General features: G+C 45.2%; 2 pseudogenes; both read right to left on the reverse strand.

Moving 5' to 3' along the window:
• Positions 1-9,569: 9,569 nt before the first annotated feature.
• LOC146810733 (protocadherin gamma-A1 pseudogene) lies at positions 9,570-11,948 on the reverse strand (annotated as a pseudogene).
• A 4,054-nt stretch (positions 11,949-16,002) lies between these two features.
• Positions 16,003-23,902, reverse strand: part of LOC146810734 (protocadherin gamma-A11 pseudogene) — a 37,177-nt pseudogene continuing 29,277 nt past the window's right edge.

Consider the following 23,902-nt stretch of genomic DNA (forward strand, 5'->3'; position numbering starts at 1 on the left):
GTTACCCTAGGGAGACGATTGCTGTTATTAGCCATGAAAAGAGACTTAGGGGAAATCTGCAAACGTCTGGGCGAGTGTGAGATCGTGTGGTCAGAGATCATCCCCCGCAGGTCTTGGCGGGGAGCTAAATCCTTAGAAGCGGTAGAGCACTCCAGGAGGCGCATTAATGGAGCAATGCGTAAGTTCACAGCCCAAAGGGGTTTGGGCTTTATTCGCCATGAGATGATTCAGGGGAATGTGAAGGGGTACTTCGACTTGGATGGAGTACACCTCTCCCAAATAGGCATGGACCTGTTTTTATTGGATTTAAGCGAAGCATTGGTGAATAGAGGGTGCAGGTAAAGAGCTAGGTTGGTGGGGGGCCCTGGCTGCGACGGTTAGCCGCCTCCAGGGCTGTGGCGGAGTTACAGGGCGATCTGGAAGCAGGCCGGTACAAAGGGTACCTCTGCGCGGCACCACGTGGTGCCTGAGCCAAAACGAGGAGCCTCCAGAGAGGTCCCGGAAGCCGGTCGGCGCCCCGCTAGGCCTGTGGGCGGTTGTGGGCCTGAACAACCGGGGGCTTGCTATGCGACGCTCCGCCCCGAGAGGGGGGTGTGAGTAGAATCTCAACGGCACGTGATCGAAAAAAGAATCACTTGGGGGGCAGCACTTGCGGGTCGTTCCCGTGCTGCCCGGCTCATCAGGCGGGGCAGGTGAAGTAGATGGCCGCCTGCCCTTGGATCGCCCGTAAGATAACCCACCTATTACATATCCTGGAATTATGTAATAAATCCTGCAGCATTTGTTACCCAGTTACAACTGTTTCTTGTGTCTTCTTTGGGTAACCTAATTTGGGGGAGGGGGGAAAGCGGGGTGCCCCTGGGGGTACTATGCCGCTGACCGCGGCCCCCGCAGGGGGCCACTCGGCGGTCGGCGCCTTAGTGGCCCCGGTCACCCCTCCCCACTCCCTCCTTCGGGGGGGGCGGGGGCGGGGATCCCGATTGTTGCCCCCCTCCGTGTCGAGGGCCGGAAGTGACGCGAAAGGCGCGTCACTTCCGGGCCCAGGTGTGAGGGGAAGGCTATTTAGCCTTCCCCCACCCTCACTGGCGACCTCTTTGTCGCCCACCTCGCCTTTTTACCCTCCCTACCGCTTACCCGGCGTGGTGTGGTGGGGTGGGGTTTTTGGCTGAACGTTTTAATGTTTTTCTTTTCGTTGCAGGCGGAGTTACAGGGCGATCTGGAAGCAGGCCGGTACAAAGGGTACCTCTGCGCGGCACCACGTGGTGCCTGAGCCAAAACGAGGAGCCTCCAGAGAGGTCCCGGAAGCCGGTCGGCGCCCCGCTAGGCCTGTGGGCGGTTGTGGGCCTGAACAACCGGGGGCTTGCTATGCGACGCTCCGCCCCGAGAGGGGGTGTGTGAGTAGAATCTCAACGGCACGTGATCGAAAAAAGAATCACTTGGGGGGCAGCACTTGCGGGTCGTTCCCGTGCTGCCCGGCTCATCAGGCGGGGCAGGTGAAGTAGATGGCCGCCTGCCCTTGGATCGCCCGTAAGATAACCCACCTATTACATATCCTGGAATTATGTAATAAATCCTGCAGCATTTGTTACCCAGTTACAACTGTTTCTTGTGTCTTCTTTGGGTAACCTAATTTGGGGGAGGGGGGAAAGCGGGGTGCCCCTGGGGGTACTATGCGTGGTATACAAGGCACACATCCCGCAGCAAGGACAACGGCAGGCACCGTGAAAGTAGCCAGTTAAGGGCGCTGTTTCACACTACATCAGTCAGTGAGCGTGAATACTGACTGCCCAACAGCATTTAGTACAAGTAAATACATGACTAGAACCACCACCGTAATGTGCGGATAGAACGCGCACACCGGATTGACTGCCATGCTTTGCGGACAGTACATACACGCTGTGATTACTGCTCAGCCCTAAATGGTTTGGACTCCATTCGAAAAAACAGACTTTTTAAAATATTCAGGACATGGGTAAAGGCCCTTCGCAGTCGACAGGCAGCGAGCTCTATTATCAGTCCTTCGGTATCACCTTCCTGGCCCCACACATTGTGAAGCAACCGAAGAACGTTACAAAATACATCTTTCTAAGCCGCATTTCCCTCTGCCACGCTGAACGCACCCTCTGCACATTCAACGGTCATAAGTGTCACAGATTGAAAAAAATTGTGTATAATACGTAAACTGACCAGGGCTTGGTGACACCATCTATTGTGCAGGAGTTCAGCACATATACTAACTAAATAAACAAAAAAAGCATCAAAGCACTGAATATCCTCATATTTTCGCTGGCAGGATTAACATACTATTCTAATGAGACAATAAATCAGTGTTTTTCCTTCTGGATGAGAACATGTGGCCAGAGTCACACACTTATCGCAGCAGTGAGCGCTGTGACATATAGCCGGAAGCAGACATTCTGTGTTTTAGATTTCACCGTAGGCCAAAGATCTCCAAGATGCGATTGTTTGCCGAGGCCACTGTGCATTTTGCAGAGTTTTTGAAAGTATAACGCAGAATTCTGATTGTAAATTCAAGTAGAAGAACTTTGTGCATTGTAAACGTTTACAGTGGAGCAGGATTCACCGAGGAACAGTCACAACTTCGTTTAATATTTTACTGCTGGTTTGCAATCAGTGAACTTACTTTGTCCCAGTTTACGGTTAGGGACATCCGGAGAACACGACCTGTGTGTACAAAAGCTTCTACAGTTGTTGACGCTCTTGGGAAGGAGCTGGAGATTTCTGTTGTGATATTGGAGCTCCTTCCCAACAAGGATTTGACCTGGTAGTTACCAATACTAGTCTCAGGGAGCACAAACCACACGATGCCAGACATGAAACTGAACTGCAGTAACATGAAGATTTTCAGTAGAAGTGCTTACAAGGTAATACTCCTAGAAAGCCTACTAGAATGTTTGTATGTTTACGGGACTTTTTGTGTTTTTTTTTACAAAATATGCCAATTTGACTCAGCTCAGCACTGGTTTAATGATTTGGCTTACATTTCAAATGCACATGATAAGAGAAGGGACTGAACTTGCCTTTCACAACAAGATTGCAACCCGTGAAAACACGTCCAGGAAAAAATTCTGTACACACACAAACTACACATTTATGGTTGATCCTTCAAATTATTGTAACGAGTCTTGAAGAAATGTGCAAGAATTTCCATCAATAAAGCCCACTATAAGTGATTTCGCATGAACCATTATGTGTCACACACTTTCCTACACAGCAAAGTGGTGAATAATATGAACTATAACTTGGAACATCTCTCCCCTGAATCAAGCTTCAGTTTTCAATTGTTCCTACGACCGAATAATTTCCGATCCCAGAGGCCTTTGCAGGAAGCAGAAAGTTCTTGTGTACCCAGTGCCTGACTTGAGGAAATCAAACTCATTGTTTCCAGAATCCAGGGCTACAGCGAGCTCATAAGGGCTGGGGCTGAGGCTGAGTCCCATTACTGGCAGGTTGTTGTGAATCTTGGATCAATGCGAGAAGAGCAGAGCCAAACATTTTGGGGGAACCATCTCGAACAACACAGAACCCCCAGGTCCAGCCACGGTAGAGGGTCTGAGGAGGATTATTATTCTGATCCATAACAAACACCCTCATGGTGACACTACTGCTGAGAGGAGGAGACAGAGTCCACGGCCACCACCTGGAAGCGAAACTCTGAGCTGTTCACAGTCATGGCACCTTTGGACATAGGTCACCCCAGAAGGGGAGTTAATGGAGATACAGGAAGTCTGGGGGGAGTCCTCCAAGTGATTATCTTGTGGAAAACAAGTGACACTGGCGATTATCTCCACATCTAGATTAGGTGCCTTTAGACAGTAAATGGAAGGTGGCACTGTTCTGTGGAGCAAACATCTGGAAAGAATACTTATAAATATGTGAGGGTTATGTTTTATGTCAGATAGATGTAATCGATAGTTTTGCTAGGCGCAAGAGGAGGAGGCCCTTTGTCTTTGGCTGTTAATGTGATGTATTCTTAGTTTCCCCGTCCAGAATGCTTTGACTCACAAGTTTGTTACGTTTTTGAGATGATAAAAGTAATGTAAAGTTAGATTTTCTTAAATATGATATCCAACTTTGTCATCTATTCTCGTGATTCGTTATCAATAAAACTGATTAAAGGTATCAAAGTTACTTCAGGAACATTATCATTCTCATCTGTAACTTCTATAAGTACCCAACAGATATACGGTTGAAACAGTAGGGTACTTTTAATTTGACCCTTCATCTTCTTCTGTGCCTTTCGCCTGAAGCACCACTGAGTTCTTTGCTGGTTATTCACTAATGCTGGCTCTGTGGACCACTGACTAATCATTGGAAAATTATTATTGGGATTGAAAATAGTGATGTTCGATGCATTAGACCTCATGGATAACCACTATCAGAGGGACTAAGAGTCAATTAACGGCGACTTTCTTTTTCAAGGACTAAGACTGTTTTCAGTACCACATCTGCCCATTTGCAGCCATCACTGCTCACTTTTTATCCTAAGACTAAATGTCACTTTGAACGCAGCTTATAGTCCTTCAGGGAATTACGATGACCCCAGCATTACATAGAGGACTGTGATTTCCAGGCAAGGAGGCATAAACTGTTTCTAAATCCACTGACGTCTTTGTGAAAATCAGGGATGTGTCATTAATTTCCTGAATAAAAACTTCTATGTGGAAAATATTCAGTGAACTTCTCACAACAACTTCCAAGTTGAGGAAACAGCTCGTTGATTCTCCAAGTTTCCTCTCCGTATGTCCCACCACCCATGCGACAGCTCACAGTCTCAGGAGTTAAAGAAACATAACTGTCAGAAGCAGAAAAATGTTTAGTTTCCTGTTATAGTAGAGGATTTGTTTGCTTAAAAAGTAGGCATTTCTCTGTTTCCAACAACAGATCCCCTTTACAATTCTTCCGCTACTAAATATTTTATCTGGCCAGACACTGCCTCACGTAACTAAAGAAATGGCAGGAAGACCAGTATTTGCCATCTGCCTCACCATGTGGCAGGCCTGGAGGTGTATCCACATAGACATAATCAGGGCTGCGTGAGTGTGTACTTATTGTGAGAAAAGATGAGATTTTCAATATTCAAGTTAAAACACGACCATAAAACACTTTCAAGTGGATCTGTGCAGTGTTGATTTTGTGTAAATTGAAATAGGTGCTTGCAATGAGATTTCATGATATTGCCTCAGGTGTTTGACAACAGAGGCATCAACTGGCGCCTCACGAGATTTCAGACACACTGCATAAGGCTTTCAGATCCACCTCAAACAATCATCAAACCATCATTTAGAGAAAAGGAATATAAGTCAAACAAGACTAGTGAAATTGGTCACAGAGTAACATGAAACATCCCACCTTTGTATCAAAACGTGTAATAATTGCAGTAGTGAATAAGACTAGTTATGTTTAGTTTTCTTGGTTTTCACATCCAATTTAGAGGCATTTTTAGTAGTTTCTCCAAAACACCCTGTGGAAATGATTAGAATGGTTTAGTAGGCTGTGATGTAACAGAATCTTGGCCATGTCAGAATTCTATGTTTAACCAGTAATGCCTGTGAAGCTGAAGGTGGCTGTGTATTTATCTGCTCCATTAAACCTACTTCAATACTGCTTAAAAGGAGTGGATTACTACAAATTTGGCGACAAGCGATCTTGTGCAGGGGACAAGAAGCCAATCCTTCACCCCTGGAACGACACTAATTGGAAATTAGTGCTATTGGAAGATTTCTTCTTTTGATTTTCATGGATGAACTGTAAGTCTCCTGTTTATACTTATTGTTGACTATGAGTCAGGAGGAGGAGAGACTTGTGGAGACTTGTGAGACTTGTGGAGTACATACATATTTTAAAAAATATGTTTGTAGGTTCAACTGTGCTGCAAGGACTGTTTGGGAGCACTTAATGATTGCCAGCGTGCTAGCGTGCCAGCGCCAGTGTAGCTTCATTTGCCAGTGGGTGGAGATTTCAATCTCATGGATTTATATGTATTATACATCCTGCGCGGCATTATCTAACTGCAGTGTTTCCATTCAAAAGTCAGCTCGAGCGGACGCGCAATCTTACCTGCTCGAGGACGGGTGCCTTCGCTGGTGTCTTCTGTGACGCATTTTCCATCGCAGCTTCCTTTTGGATATTGGGTGCACAAGCGTGCCTTGAGCCATTCTGCCTGTGCGTAAGCAGCGTGCCGCCATCTTTTGCTTGGCACGTTACAAAATACACAGAGTTTCGGGTGTTTGTAAATCACAAGTATTGCCAACCACGTTATCCGATACAACGCGTGTGAAATTGACTCAAAGTAAAGCGCAATATATTAGAGTGTATTGAAGTGAAGTTAAAGCCAGCAAATTAGGCTAAAGCAGTAAAAAAAAAAGGGGTGAAATAAGAAGATATTAGCCTGCTTGACATCGACATTTGGAATTGAATTTACACTACAGAACAATACATGTTAATTATTTTAATCAATTATTTTAGTTGGTTATTTTAATTATTTGTGTTAATTAATTATTTTGGTTTGTTGTGTTAATTTTTATTCTAGGTTATTCCAAATTTGTTCATCTAAATAACAAAATGCCCCAATGACGGTGCACTCAACAAACTAGCTTTTACATCACTAAATGCCTTCTCACACTCCAAATTCCATTCATACCTGCTAACTTCATTTGTTACACCTTTAGGGGCATTCCGGTATTGTAGGATGCCATTTGGGCTGGCATCGGCCTCTGCTGTTTTTCAGCGGGTAATGCAGAACATATTCAAAGGTATGGAGAGGGTACTTTGTTTCCAAGACGATATTATGATTGTTGGAAGATCTTTTCGTGAACATGATGAAATCATGGAAGAAGTTTTGGAAAGAATTTCCAAATGTGGCCTGACGATAAAGAGAGAAAAGTGTCAAATGAGGTTGGGAGTAGTGAGTTATCTTGGTCACCAGATTTCTGCTGAGGGAATAAAACCTAAAAGTAGCATAGTAAAGGCGGTGAAGGAAGCTCCATGTCCCATTAATAAGGAAGAGTTGAAGTCTTTTCTGGGGCTTGCTGAGTATTGCTCAAAGTTTATTCCAAAGTTCACGGATTTGGTGGAACCTATGAGACTTTTGTTGAAGAAGGGTGTCAGGTATGAATGGAATTTGGAGTGTGAGAAGGCATTTAGTGATGTAAAAGCTAGTTTGTTGAGTGCACCGTCATTGGGGCATTTTGATCCTAAGAAGAAATCGATTTTAATCAGTGATGCAAGCAATGTTGGAATTGGAGCTGTTTTGTTGCAGGTGTCGGATGGGAATGAAAGCATAATTGGATTTGCTTCTCGTAGGTTGCAAGGTGCGGAGAAATCTTACTCGACAATAGAAAAAGAGGCGCTTGCATGTTGTTGGGGCATAGCGCATTTTAGATTTTATTTATGGGGATACCCTTTGTTGTCAAAACGGACCACAAGCCTTTGGTTTACATATTCAAGGGTGGTCGAGGTTTGGAAGGTAGTGTAACTCCTCGAATATCGAGATGGTTGTTATCTGTTTTAGAATACAATTTTGTTGTAGAATATGTTCGGGGGAACAAAAATGTTATAGCCGATTGTCTGTCCAGAATGCCAGTGGAAGGGGATTTGTGTATCGAAGTTTTGGATGATTTAGTTTTGGATGTGGCAGCTGAATTTGCTGTTAGTAGAGATGAGTGGAAAGAAGCAATGGAGTCGGATTGTGAGTACAAACAATTGAAGGAATTCATTATCAATTGTTGGAATAATTCTGAGGTGACAGCTGTACATAAGAAATATTTATCAGTAAAGGATGAACTTAGCTTACAAGGTGATAAAATACTGAGAAGGAATAAGATTATTCCTCCGATTCAATTGAGAACAAGATTATTGAGAATTGTGCACGAAGGACATTTGGGTAGGAGTTTGAATAAGCGGAGGTTAAGAGAGTCTTTTTGGTGGCCAGAAATGGATAAGGATGTGGAGGAGTTGGTGAAAGAATGTTATGCTTGTAGCAACAGTGATAAGACGCGAATTGTGAGAAAAGCTCCTTTGAAATGTGTTGAGTTACCGGAAAAACCATGGGAGAAGTTGGCGTTGGATGTTTTAGGCCCGATTGAAAAATTAGGAAGTGGTAATCGTTATTTGGTAGTGTTGGTAGATTACCATAGCAAATGGTTTACGTGCAAATCAATGGGTGAAGTTACCACTACTAATGTGATCAAATTTTTGAAAGAAGTATTTTTGGAGGAGGGGGTGCCTAAAACATTGGTAACAGATAATGGTGTGCAATTGGTATCTTCAGAGATGAGTAGTTTTTTGAGTAGTCTTGGGATATCTCACAATAGGGTTGCCTTATTCCATCCACAAGCTAATGGACTTGTGGAGAGGGTGAATCGCATTGTGATGGGTAGTATTCAGCTTTCTTTAGCTAATGGTCTGTCGTGGAGGGATGAGTTGAGAAGAATGATGTGGGGTCATAGGATTACTCCTCATTCGGTGACAGGCATTTCTCCTTTTATAGCTTTGAAAGGAAGGGAACCGGGCACCAAAGAGTCTCCAATGTGGTTGAGAGAGAAAAGTCAAGTTTGGGTGGATAGAGAGGAAATGAAATCAAGAGCACAAGAATGTCAGTTTCGTAGAAAGTTGGAGTTTGATCACAGGAAAGCTGTCAAGGAGATTGTGTTTCAGGAAGGTGATTGGGTTGTGATAAGAAGGTTCGGATTTGTGAAAAAAGGAGAAAGCAAATTCTCTCAACCACATAAAGTGGTATCTGTGAATGGTACTGTGGCTTTATTGGATGATGGTAAGAGGTGGAGTGTTGGCGATCTGTGCAAAGTATCACATCTATAAGAACGAGGAATAGTTCTGATGTATTACAAGATGTAAGTTAAACTATTGTGTAGATGTTTATTGTAATTTAAATGTTTAATTTCATTTGTGAATATTAATTATTTGTATTACAAGATGCAAGTTAAACTATTGTGTAGATGTTTATTGTAATTTAAATGTTTAATTTCATTTGTGAATATTTTCAAATGTTTTCTTTTATTATAAGGAGGGAGATATGTGGAAATGATTAGAATGGTTTAGTAGGCTGTGATGTAACAGAATCTTGGCCATGTCAGAATTCTATGTTTAACCAGTAATGCCTGTGAAGCTGAAGGTGGCTGTGTATTTATCTGCTCCATTAAACCTACTTCAATACTGCTTAAAAGGAGTGGATTACTACAAACCCATTCCCAAAACCAGAATAATTTGATGAATGTTCTTGACCTGGTTTGAGAAAAGTCACATCACTTTACCCACAAACCACGACCACAGGTACCTTTAAAGAGGAGGCCAGTGGCAGAGGTCCATTTTTAACTGAAGTGATGGATGAGAATGTTGAGGCAACATGTAGAAAAAAAGCAGGGACTAGATACTCAAACATAGCAGATATCAGGGAGTTGCCCTACTTCCTAACACTGAAAGTTATAATGCATATTTTAAGTTGAACATTTTATGATTTACCAGTTTTTGTTCTCTGCCACTCTATCATATTGCAGTCGAAAGTGAATGAAGTGTACATTTGGGGACAATTATTCACAGCTGAAGTTGCAGAAAAGCCAATGTAACGTGCATTTAAAAAAATGCAGATTAAGTGAACTTACCTGAACAAATAGCTGGTCGTCTTTGCCTATACTTAAAAAATCTTCAGTCAGGAGTGGAGGTCCTCCGGTTTCAGAATTTGGGTTTTCAGAAAGAGTATTTGTCCTGCATGAACTTTGGAACTTGAACTGACTTTTCCCAGATTCTGTTGTTAAACACGCGCCACGAGAATAGGTCTGCAGAAAGGCTCGGACACCATCAATGCCCACAAACTGAGAGGCAGGAAGTGAGTTGAAGTTAACCCCGGCTGACTCACAGAGCTGAGATTCCCTCCAGTGCTTAATCCTGATGGCCAAAAGAAGAATTATGAGGAAAAGGAACAAGAATGAAACAACAGCAACAGCGATCACCAGATACAGGGTGACGTTTGACTCCATGTCTGCAGGAGCTGAAGGGTCACTTATATCCTGAAGCATTTCCGGTATACTGTCTGCCAACACTATGGTGACTGTAACTGAAGAAGAGAGTGGCGTCTGCCCATTGTCCTTCACTAGGACCACCAGGAATTGTTTTGTGGCGTCTTTTTCCATAATGGGGCGGGCTGTCCTGATTTCTCCACTGTGAGGACCAACAGTAAACAGTCCCTGGTCTGTGGACCTCAGCAGCTGGTAGGAGAGCCAGGAATTCTGTCCTGAATCAGCGTCAACAGCGACGACCTTAGTTATCAGATAACCAGGTTCAGACGAGCGAGGCGCCATTTCCACCCCAGAGGACCCATCTATGGGGGTCGATGGGTATAATATTTCAGGAGTGTTGTCATTCTGATCCAGTATGTAAAATGTCACAGTGGAATAACTCATAAGAGTAGGAGAGCCGCCATCTCGAGCTTTCACTTGGATTTGAAATTCTGTGAACTGCTCAAAGTCAAAAGAAAGAAGTGCATAGATGACTCCAGATTCGGAATTAATAGATATGTAAGAAGATAATGGCGTTCCTTCAATGTGTCCATCAATGATGGAGTAACTGATCTTACCATTCTTCTCCCAATCAACATCTGTTGCCTTAGCTCTAAAAATGGAAGTACCTTTAGGTGTATTTTCCATTATGAAGGCGCTATATGACAGTTGATTAAATACTGGTGGGTTGTCGTTTTCATCTGTAATCTCAAGGTTTATGCTTTTGTTTTTAGAAAGCGGTGGCGTTCCGCTGTCTGTGGCTGTAATTGTTATGTTATATTGTGGAACACGCTCCCTGTCTAAAACACCACTAGTTACCAAACTATAATAACTTCCAATTGATTTATTCAACTGAAAGGGCAGATCAGGCGGCAGAAAGCAAGTGACTTTTCCATGCTCTCCTGAATCCCTATCGTATACCTCCAGAAGAGCAATGACTGTACCCAGTGGGCTGTTTTCCGGTACCTGCTTAAGCACAGATGACATTAATATCTCTGGGATATTATCATTCACATTAATGACTTGTATCAAAACTTTGCAGCGTGAAGATAGAATCCCATCACTCCCTCGGACTTCAAACTCATAAACTTCGGACTCTTCAAAATCCAAATTTTCAATCAAAGATAATTCTCCCGTTTTAGAATCCAGCCCGAATTTCTGTACAATATTTTCTTCTATTTTGCTAAAGGAATATGTTATTTCTGCGTTGGTTCCCTGGTCAATATCAACAGCTGTGACGCTGCCCACAACAGTCCCCTTGGGTGTGTTTTCGGGCACACTGATCTTATAAACAGTCTGATTGAAAACTGGAGCGTTGTCATTAAAGTCCTGCACATTGATCTGTATCCTCATGGTGCCTGATCTGACCGGATCCCCTCCGTCCGTGGCTGTGAGGATCAAGCTGTGAACTTCCTGCTCCTCTCGGTCAAGGGGTTTCTCTAGGACCAGCTCTGCATACTTTGTGCCATCTGGACTGCTTTTTATGTCCAGCGTGAAGTGTTTATTTTCACTGAGTTGATAGTTCTGCAGAGAGTACACGCCCACATCTGCATCATGGGCCTCGGGCAGCACAAATCGGGTGCCGGGGGCAGTTATTTCAAGGACTTGTAATGTTATTTGATCATCAGTAAACGTGGGGGAATTGTCATTAATATCTTGAATCTCCACTTCGATCTTAAATACTTTCATAATGTTTTTGGAAATAATTTCTACATTTAATAGACACTGAGATACTTGTCTACATAAGATTTCTCTGTCAATCCTTTCGTTAATATTTAAATGTCCCTTTTTTACATTTAGAGCAAAATACTGCTTCCTACCTCTGGATTCGATCCGGGCTCCACCTTCTGATAACTCCTTTGTATCCATCCCCAGATCCAGAGCCACATTCCCAACAAAAGCGCCTTTCCTCATCTCCTCGGGAATGGAATAACGCAGCTGCCCGGAAGCGGCTCCACAGACTGTCAGCAGAGCAACAAGAAGCAGCAGAGGAGCCCCGGAGTAACAGCGCCTCGGTGTCTGAGCCCCGGAGTAACAGTGCCTCGATGCCTGAGCCCCGGAGTAACAGCTCCTCGGTGACTGAGCCCCGGAATAACAGTCCATCGGTGTCTGAGCCTCGCAGTAACAGCGCCTCGATGTTTGAGCCACGGAGTAACAGCGGCTCGGTGACCGAGTCCCGGAGTAAAAGTGCCTCGATGACTGAACCCCGGAGTAACCATCTCTCGGTGCCCGAGTCCTGGAGTAACAGCGCCTCGGTGCCTGTGCTCCGGGGTAACAGCGTCTAGGTGTCTGTGCTCCGCAGGAACAGAGTCTGGTTGCCCCAACGTAACAGTGCCTCAGTGTTTGGGCCATTCCAGGAACAAATTAATGTCTGGAAAGAGCGCCCAGTGATCGACTTCACCCAAGGAGAGTCTGCAGTGAACTGAGAGGATCAGCGATTTTCTTTTCTGTCTGGGAATGCTGTGTCCTAACCACGTGGTTGAATGATCTCTTAGTAAGTTTTCTGTGGTGGGTGAACAGCGGCGCTAAGTGTCACAATCCGTAACTGCAGCATTTCTCATACAGAGCTGAGCTGATACTTAACTGTTTCCACAGAGGGGTTTCTACATTCACTTCCATTGGCTGAAGCCCCCACACCGCAGGGGTGGAACGGGAGACCCAGATCCAAGTCATTACACAGGAGATTCAAGTTCCCAATCTATTTAGGACTTCCGTGGAGTGAGTAATACCTCTTTCCATTATGGACATTCAGTGTTGCACCAGAGTGCACAGGCAGCGCATCCACTAATAGTGTTTCCCAGCGACGGCCAATTTATTACATCATGAGTTAGTGGATAGGACTATGCATTGCATTTGCCTAGGTCAAGAAACTGACTGCTTCTGCTGAGGATCACCAGTGAAAATTAACCAAGGTGGAAACAGGAACACTGAGCTTTCAAGTGAACCCATACACCCTCGCTCTTCTTCAGACACAGGTTTGCCATCATCGGACAGGGTGGATTACTGTCTGTCGCCTCCATCGTTGCACTGATTTCTAGCATCGGCTTTTCAGAGTGTCAGCTCTGCCTCCAGAGAGTGGAGGAGACGCGAGACCGAACAGTGCGGTCCAACATCTGGGCCCAGAAAAACGTGCGACTTTAAAGCTACAGTAACCAAGACCCCCTGGTCTCTTCTCACCAGGGGCAAAGGTGATCAGAGCGAGCAGCGCACACCAAGGCCTGGCGACACAGGGATTATTCCTCAAGGCAGCAGGGTGGCGGAAGGATGCTCTCTCCCCGAGACCTACTGCCCCCTGACGGCATCCTTCACCCGGAGTGCCCCAGTGGGATTTGGTTGGTGTCCAACCGTGGGGGAGTTCAGCAGCTAAGGCGGAGTAATTGCAGATGAACATTTATTCCCATTCCGGCGGTGGCTAGGGTAGAACGTTACGTTATGGGTAACTTTAGTGCCGATAGTAGCCACTGATTTGCTCACTCTTGCAAAGGCTTCAAACTAATCCCCGACGGCTGAAGCAGCCTTCAATCAGAACAGCGGCCTCGTTGTTTAAGTCACACGGAGTCCATTGAGAATCTGGGAATAGCGGATGCATTGGCGGAGCAATGCTGAAGTGCGGCGAGGAGCGCGTGCGTATCATTCACTGGAGGCGCCATTGTTCACATCCGGTCTCTCTGCACGCGGAATACAAGGCACACATCCCGCAGCGAGGACAACGGCAGGCACCGTGTTAGTAACCAGCTAAGGGTGTTGTTTCACATTACATCAGTCACCGAGCGTGAATACTGACTGCCCCACAACATCGGATTAAAACTACAATCCATGCAGGGCTCGAGTCGGGGTACCACGCGGGTGGACGGCGTCCCCCCACTTATTTTACCAGGTTTTTCCGGGTGGACGCCGTCCCCCCTGCCCAAAAGCTGGACAGCATTGTGTGAGCAGAGAGCCCGGGTGGGAGGGAAGTTTCCCGTAAATTACCAAAGATATGCTAATATTTGTAATTGGAGACTTTAAGAGGCACCGGTGGTGTGTGCAGGCTGGAGTGATTGGGAGGAGGAGCGAGCAGGCGTTGGCGGTTAACGCTTGGAATGTGTGTCCTTCTGTATCTTGTGCACTTTTGAGCACTTCGTTGTGCAACTGGGGCACCCCCTCGGGGGAGTGGGGGGGAGGGGGGGTTGCAAAGGACATCGAGGAAAAGACCAGGGGTAGCAGTGCTGTGAAATGCCCCGTCATCTAAAGGCATATGAATACTCATGAGATTCATGTTGTGACGTCACTTCCGGTGACAGCGTCCCCCCACTTCTTTTCATGAGATTCCTGTTGTGACGTCACTTCCGGTGACAGCGTCCCCCCACTTCTTTTTTTAGGACTTGTGCCCTGAATCCATGACTAGAACAACCGCCATAATGTAAGAGTTGAACGCGCACACCAGGCTGACTGACGTGTTGTTAATAGTGCATGCATCTAAACTCTGATTACTCCTCAACCCAAAATGATTCGGACTCTATCCGAACAGACAGACATTTCTGAATACTCAGGACATGGGCAAAGGCCCACCCCTGCAGATAGGCGCCAAGCTCTATTGCCAGTCCTTAGGTATCACCTGCCTGACATACACACATTGTGAAGCAACCGAAGAACGTTACAAAACACAAACCTCTAAGCCGCACCCCCCTCTGCCGCCGCCGCACGCACCCTCTGTACATTCAACTGTCATAAGTGTCATACATAAAAAATCATCTTATATAATATATAAACTAACCAGGGCTTGGTGACACCATCCACGGTGCAATAGCGCAGCATTTCCACCGACTAAATAAACAAATAAAAACATGGCTATCAGTTTGAAATGCTTTTTATTATAAAAACACAGAAGTCCTTCTCACTGTAGTGGACACAGTACAACGTACATATCGAAGCACTAGATATGCTCATATTATCGCTGGCAGGATTAACCTACTATTCCATTGAGACAATACATCAGTGTGTTTCCTTCTGGATGAGAACATGTGGCCAGAGTCACACACACTTCACGCAGCAGTGAGCGCTGTGACTGATGGCCGCGAAGCAGATTTTAGCGTAGGCCAAAGATCTCCAAGATGCGATTGTTTGCCGAGGTCACTGTGCGTTTAGCACAGCGTTTAAGTCTCTAACGCAGAATTTCGATTGTAAATTCAAGTACAAGAACTTCGTGCACTGTAAAGGTTTACGGTGGGATTTCTGTTGTAATATATGTGCTCCTTCCCAACAAGGATTTGCCCTGATAGTTACCAATACCAGTCTCAGGGAGCACAAACCACACGACTCCAGACACGAAACTGAACTGAGGCAACATCAAGATCTTTAAAAGAAAGACTGTCAAGTAAATACTCAAAGACAACCTACTAGAATGGACTTTTTCAGTTTTTTTTATATTTTACAAAACATGCACAGTAGACTCAGCTCAACACTGGTTTAAATGATTCGGCTCAAGCTTCAAATAAACATAAGAGAAGGGACTGAACTTGCCTTGCACCACTAGATTGCAACCCGCAAAAACTCATCCAGGAATAAATTCTGTAGACATTCAAACTATTTATTTATGGTTGATCCTTCAAATCATTATACCGAGTCTTGAAGAACGCTGCGAGAATTTCCATCGATAAAGCCCACTGTAAGTGATTTCGCATGAACCATTACGCATAACACACGTTCCCACATAGCAAAGTGGTGAATAATATGAACCATAACTTGGACCATCTCTCCCCTGAATGAAGCTTCAGTTTTCAATTGCTCCTCTGACCGAATCATTTCCGATCCCAGAATCATCTGCAGGAAGCAGAATGTTCATGGGTACCCAGTGCCCGGATTTGAGAAAAGCAAACTAATTGTTAACAGAATCCAGATATACAGCGAGCTCATAAGGGCAGAGCCAGAGTCCCATTATTGGTAGGTTGATGTGAATCTTGGATCAAAGTGAGAACAAAGAGCAGACTCAAACATTTTGGGGAACATATTGAACAACACAGAACCCCCAGGTCCAACCAGGGTAGAAGATCTGAGGAGGATTATCATTCTGAGCCACAATAAACACAGTCACAGTGACACTACTGCCGAGAGGAGGAGACCCAGAGTCCACGGCCACCACCTGGAAGCGAAACTCCATGAGCTGTTCATAGTCATGGCACCTTTGGACATAGGTCACCCCAGAAGGGGAGTTACTGGAGATACAGGAAGTAAGAGGGGAGTCCTCCAAGTGATTATCTCGTGCAAAACAAGAGAGACTGGTGATTTGCTCCACATCAAGCTCAGGTGCCTTTAGACAGTAAAGGGAAGGATAAGTGGCGCTGTTGCCTGGAGCAAACATGTGGTAATAAAACTAATAAAAAAGGGAGTGTTATCTTTTATGTTGAATGGAAGATCCTAGAGGAGGAGATCCTCTGTAGCTCTGACTGTTCTATTCTATTCCAAGAGCTTTTCTGCTAATTGTGTTTGTGTCACAATTCTGCAGAGCTTTCCAGGTGATGACAGTAATATATGTTATACTTTCTTGAACATGCCATCCAACAGTATAATTTTCTCATGAATCTTTATCATTAAAACTGAATAAATCTATCAATATACACAAGGATGAGTTCTGTGGGAGTGGACTGAAAATAGATCGAAAAGTTACATCGGGACCATTATCGTTCTCATCAGTAACTTCTATAGGTAGCGGAGATTATGCAACATGCCCTCCTTCATCGTCATTTCCACTACAAATTTCAATGAATGCATGTTCTAAAAATCTAGGGTACTCTTAATTATTAAAAGCAAATTTATTATGGTAATTGACAGATCTGTGGTTGAAAAAGAAGGTTCTTTTTGATTTGATCCTTCATCTTTATCTGTGTCTTTCACTTGAAGCACCACTGAGTTCTTTTCTGGTCATTCACTAATGCTGGCTCAATAAACCTCTGACTAAACATTGGAAAATAGTCATTGGTATTGAGAATATTAATTTTACAGTCCAGTGTATTAGTCCTCCTTGGATCACCCCCAATTAGTGGAAGTTAGAGTCAAGTAGTGCTGACATTCCTTTTCAAGGTCTAAGACCGTTTCCAGCACAAAATCTGCACATTTGTAGCCATCACTGTTCACTAAGACAAAATGAGGTTGGGCTTAGCTGATAGCCCTGCAGGGCAATATGATGATCCCCAGCATTGCATAAAGAATTGTGAGTTCCTAGCAAGGAGACATCAACTATTTCTCCATACTTTGACGTCTTTGTGACAATCAGGTACTTGTCATTAACATCCTGAATAAAAAATTCTATGCAAAAAAAAATTCTGAGGATTTTCCACAACAACTTCGAAGTTGAGGAAACAGCTGGTTAATTTTCCACATTTTTTCTCTGTTTACTCTCTCAATCACGTGACAGCTCCCAGTTTCAGGAATTAAAGAAAAATAATCACTCTCAGCAGCAGAGGCAATGCAAAGTTTCTTGCCAGACAAATGACTGTTGTATAACCATACATTCTTTGCTATGTTTACAATATCAGATTCCTTTTTCAATTCTTCAGCTACTGAATATTGTATCTGTCGAGATGCCTCACATAGAAGGAAATGAACATAGATACCAGTACTTCCTATATGCGGATGTATGTCGTTACAACGCACACTTTTACAACGCATGCACTTACAACGCATTTTTTACAACGCAACATCCATTACAACGCATTCCATTACATAGCATGACACTACAACGCATTTTTAAAAACTACCTTTACAACGCATTCCATTACAACGCATACTACCTTTACAACGCATAATATTAAATTGCATTTAAGGTAAGTATTAGATAGTATAGGGGTAAAAATTACTTTTCTAACTCCAGGGGGTGCAACAGTAGGGTAAGTGTTGGATAGTATAGGGGTAAAAATTACTATTCTAACTCCAGGGGGTGCAACAGTAGGGTAAGTGTTGGATAGTATAGGGATAAAAATTACTATTCTAACTCCAGGGGGTGCAACAGTAGGGAAAGTGTTGGATAGTATAGGGGTAAAAATTACTATTCTAACTTCAGGGGGTGCAACAGTAGGGTAAGTGTTGGATAGTATAGGGGTAAAAATTACTATTCTAACTCCAGGGGGTGCAACAGTAGGGTAAGTGTTGGATAGTGTAGTGTAATATTATGCGTTGTAATGGTATGCGTTGTAAAGGTAGTATGCGTTGTAATGGAATGCGTTGTAAAGGTAGTTTTTAAAAATGCGTTGTAGTGTCATGCTATGTAATGGAATGCGTTGTAATGGATGTTGCGTTGTAAAAAATGCGTTTCTAAGTGTAGTGCGTTGTAAAAGTTGTGTTGTAAATGTTGTTCCCCCCTATATGCGTCTGGATGCTGCAGGTCCTGGATGGGCTCCCATTTTAGCCATAATTAGAGATGTTTATGTATATATTTAGCTTCAGAAAAGTTGAGTTTTTCAACATTCCAGTAAAAGCACAACCATAAACTAGAAGTGGGTGACCCAAAAAAGTAGCAGGGAGAGCGGAGTCAAAGGTCTGGCTCAGCACATACAGCCCCATACATTAGCCATGTCCAGAAAATAATTGTCATGTAAATCATACAACAAACATCACATAAAATATGATAAAATCTCTTCAAAATTCAAAATGGTGTATTTCTTTTACATGTGGGAGCTTTGGCATTATATAGCACCTTACTGAGAAGTACTTATTAAAATTGATAGTTTATAAGCATGAACCATTAGAGAACTAGGAGGCAAGACAGTTGTCTTGTAAATCCTGTACATGGCCTGGATTATTCAGAGCAACGTTATAGTCTATTAACCCCTTCAGTGCCCATGACGAGCTGGACTCGTCATGGGCTGCGGTGGCGCTGTGCCCATGACGAGTCCAGCTCGTCATGAACTCCGCCCGCTAATGCAAGGCGCGGCACTGGGCGGGGAAAGGGGCGGGCATGCAAGGGGTTAAATCAAACACAGTAGTTTTTTTTCCGGTAGTAAGCTGATTAAGCGCGGAAAACCCTGAACAACGAAGAGGTGTGGCTGATCTTGACAATTAACAATTAACTGATGCCCAGATGAGTGGCCTCGCAGGACACTCTATCTCACCCAACTATCCAATGAAGGGTACACGACTGACTGGCATCCTGAAGGTGACATTAAAGGAATCCTGTAACCCGAACATGCTGCCCAGTAAGCACCTTTTATTAAACCAGCATGTAAGTATGTTACCTGTCTGTACGCTGCCAACACTGGAACGCATGGCAGCTCTGTGATAAGGGCGCCTCTGACTTATTAAAGAAAGGGATAGAGTATGTTCCATGCCAGCAAGTCTGCCAGCGCACAGTACGCAGTGCCACCCCTGGCCCATGAACGCTCTCCACTGGAGGGAGTAATGCAGCAGAGGGGCAGGGGACCCAGGCGTTAACAAGGGCATTGTGTTGTAAGCCCCCCGCCGTGTACACCTAGGATCTTATACCCCATTCAACACTGCCCGGACTGTGTTTACTGTCTCCTCGTTGTCCCCCCACGAAGTTCCCGAAGTCCTTACGACTTAGGCATACACATCTCCTGCTGCCACCTTATGTGCCCCTACTGCCCTTTCCTCCCCCTCATGTTATCGATGTCATTCTGATGCTGGTGACGCCACCTCACAGACGCCTAAGATACAAATTGCAACACAATCCGTGTTAATAAGGGGTAGGTTCTGGCCCAGGGACACGCATGTATGAAGAGAGATAGGTGCCAGCTCAGGAACACACATGTACTAAAAAGGAGGAGATCTTGGGCTCAGAGACACAAATGTACGAAGAGAGGTAGGTGTCAGTCCACAAAGACGCATTCACGAAAAAAAGGCATGTGAAAACCCAGGATCACACATGAAGTTAGAAGAGACAGATCCGCGAACCCACATTTACAAGGCGAATCACACCTTATGGGCACATTTGTAGCAATGACAGACGCATCTTGAGCATACACAGTCCCAAAGAACAGACAGACCCTAAAGACGCACATGTCAAAAGAGATGTGTCTAATGGAGAGACATATCAATCCAAGGTGTAGAAAGACCTTGAGGATGTACACATTCTAGGAAGGGACAGATCTAATGTTGAGACATAGCCAAGGGACGGACGAGTCCTAAGAAGACACACAGTGTAAGAAAAGGCAAATGTTAAAGCGAAGACAGCAAGAGCAAAATGAGAGACAGTCGGTAAAGATGGAGAGACAGTCTTAGTCAACAGGAGTGGGAAGACATGACCCCCCTACCTCCCAAAATACAACCGTACTAAACTTATCTTGTGGAAGAACAAAGGTCACAACACAACAACAGTTTAGGCAAGTACAGAAAGTAAAACAACAAACTAAATACTGCCACAACACTAGTTTGAACACCGACGGTATAACTTAAGAGATCATAATCTGGAAATCAATGTGTGCAAGGGGGTTCCACAATCCAGCAGACCTCAGCACCTCTTTTGTGGCCGATCCTAATCACAACAATCATACCTCACACTCTAGCTCTGATCTGAACCCATACCCTTGAATTGCAGACCTTCAGCGCTGATGCAAGAGGCCGTGCCAGCAACAGACGAACCCCCAACACCAAATCCTCAGGACAGTAATCACTGTCATCAGCTACAAGCAGAGTGTGAATGGCAGCATAATAAACAACACGGGCCATAATGATTCCAACAATGAACTGTAAGGGTATTTGGGGGTCCGGAGGGGAGTGGGGGGGGGGGCAGCTACCATGGGCTATTGGAGCTCTAGGCGAGTCACGAGGCGAATAGGGTTCCCGGGAGTAGACCAAGCCCGACAAGCTACAAATCTCAAAAGCTGTGCCCCACCTCCTCTCCTTCCCCCACAAACACAGGAGCCACGTGCCTTGTGGCTTTAAAGGCGCATACTGACGCACCCAAGGTTACAGAACGGCCTCTATAATCCTCGGATTTCCTTTCCTGAGACTCTTATCTCTGGTGCCCCTAGGTACACAGACCCTCCCCTGGGGCTCTTATCACATAATGCCCCTGGGTGCAAAAGGCCTCTCTCGGGATTCCGAACAGGATGTAACTTCAACTGGAAGCCCAAAGAACCAACAAGCGTGAGTACACCAAGCAGGCTAACAATGTTCTTACGGAAATCACAAAACTGTAACAAGGAAATGACGCTAATTCATCCTATGTAATCACAAACAGAGACCACCGGGCTAGCACCCGTATAGGTATGATTAAATGTATGTGCCTATGATTGCATATTTGTGTCTTTAATAGACAGGCTCATTAAACATCGAAACGGGAAAGAATTCACATTTCCATAATCTTATGCAAGACTTTGCCCGCGATGATCAGAGCACGCAACAAAGGTATTTTTAAAGTGCGATGTGCTCAGCAATTAATGTCTCGACCGCAAACGCAAGGGACCCCCAGGCTAGTACTACCATTTGACTCGACAATGCTGAACGGTCCCACCAAGGCCCGAACCCGGGCTCCTCAGTATTGCGGAAGACTGAACTGGCCTTTAACTAGCGTATCGGGATCACAGGGACCTGTGTGCCACTCATCCCAGCCACCAGGCATCAACGACTCTACCACCAGCCCCTGGCAACAGCCTCTAACCGCTATATCACCGCGGGCACCGGCCGCCTGCCACCCCCTCTCCCCCCCCCCCCCCCCGAGCCTGTTGACGCCACCCCGGGTGTGGATTCTTCATGTGCAACACAGACATCGCCGAACTGGACTGCAATATCGACATCATTGTTTCTGGCTTTCCAACCCCAGGCTGAGTTTGCTGCCATGCACAAGTTAAAATCGCTCCATGCGATGGTCATCGAATCAACGGACCCTGGCTATTCTATTACCCACACTCAACTATGCATCACCCCTCGCAGTGGGTACTGAATAGGTAGTAAAACCCGCATCGCCAGACTCGGGTAGAAGGCCCCAAAGGAAGACTCAAAGAACTCTCCCAGGAAGTGTTCGGAACGCCTCTGAAACAAACACAGAATAAGTGAACTGCCGAGCCCTGCCCTGTAAGATGCACAGGCCACTCCCGCCGGAGATGCCCACCCTGAGGCACCTACACCGCTAGGCTTCTCTCCCACTGGAGACACTTTGCCGAGTGCAGCCCAACGCTGCCACGCAGACACCCATTACCTTTCACCCTTGTCCAAGCGAGGTAGCGTTATCTATCTAGTAGCGGTTATCCAAAAACCTTTACCGCCGGGATGGAGAATTATTACCGCATTCGTGTACCCATGAAAGATTAAGATTCCTGACCCACAAAACCGCTGGTCACTCCGCCCCCTCCAACAACTAATAACCAAACCAACCTGGTCCCCCACGCGGCGCAAAAACAGTCCCGTATATTTCGCTGGGTAAACAACAACGACAAACCGTGTCAGCCAGCCACCACATGGAGCCTTCACCGTGCACCTCACTGGTACAGGGCGCCACGCCCTCCAGCCTGTGCTGCTCCAGGGTCCTCAGGCTGACCCCTAGCCTCACCCGCCACGCGACTCCCCCGCTCAGATTCACGGAGTCCCCTGCACACAGGGGCAGGTGCCGTAAGGAAGAGAGGGCGAGGACCTGGGCAAGTTGCCTTAAATAGGCCCCCGCCCTCTACTCCCCCCTCGTTGCCTGCCCTGGCCAGAAGTGACATCACAACGTTGCCCCGGAAGTAATTCCTGCTGTAGTCACGCCCAATCATCCGATGAGGAGACACGAGGGCGTGGCCGGGTTCCCGGGGGGCCGTGTCCTAATGGTGCACTTCCTTATAGTCCGCGCTTTTCCAAAGACACTAGACCTCGACCTTCAACAGACAGAACGGATAGGAAGAAATAGAGGTCAAAGGTCACATTTAATTAGATGGTAGCAGCGCTAAGCACTTTACTCTATAACATGCACCTTTAACATGTTAAATCACATTCCTTTGTCAGAATCTCAAATGATCCTGGAGCCCATTTCACAATTTTTTATAGCTTCAAATCATGTTCACTTTAGTTGAAGAAAACGTTAATAATGAAAATGTGCATGAGGGGCATACTTTAGAGTGCTTTTATGAAAGGGTGCACTCCAGAGAGATTTGTGATTGGTCTAATATTGTTTTTATTTAATGTACTTGCATAATGGTAGCTAGAGGTGAATGTCGGGGCAAGGGTGTGTCCCTAAAATGAACCACATCTTAAAAACAAAAGCAGCTGCCACCTTGGGCTTTCCTATGTCCAGGGCACAAGTCCTATAAAAAGAAGTGGGGGGACTGACCAAGTTAGACACTATGCAGGTGACATCATGACTAGTGCCATAACTTAGCACATGACGTCACGATGTAGCGCTATGAAAGAAATAAAATTGTGCAATTTAAATTTTTTGTGTAAATACTGGGAGAGACCACCCCATCTGACAGTATTAAAGTGTCTGACCTTATATATAGGGACAGCACAAAAGCATGCCTCTCTTAAGTACCTGTGAAGAGATAGCAAGCTGTGTGCCTTTGTTTCCCTCTGTGGCATTCAGGCCGCCTGCAGTAAAGATATTTGAAAAGAAGGAGGCCGATGGCCCATTACCTTCGGACCAGCTGGAGGTGAAAAAAGCCCCCTCGCTGCCTGCACGTTGCTGCTGGAAATGGAAAGCAGACAACGTGTAGGTGCTGCTGAATGTGTCCTGGTTGGTGTCTTACATTGGACCAAGTTAAACATATTTCTGTGGGGCCCAACGTCTTGCCAGGGGGGGCGGGGGTGTCCACCCTGTGAAAATAGTGGGTGGACGCAGTGTACCTACGTGCACCCCTGACTGCCTATGTCTGTGTTTCAATGAAATGGCTTCCGTGGCGCCCTCTTCTATGTTGAGTTTACTCATCAATCTTTTCAATGCTGAAATTACTGAGATAACTAGA

Source organism: Triturus cristatus, chromosome 7, assembly GCF_964204655.1.
Source record: "Triturus cristatus chromosome 7, aTriCri1.1, whole genome shotgun sequence".
NCBI lineage: Eukaryota > Metazoa > Chordata > Amphibia > Caudata > Salamandridae > Triturus > Triturus cristatus.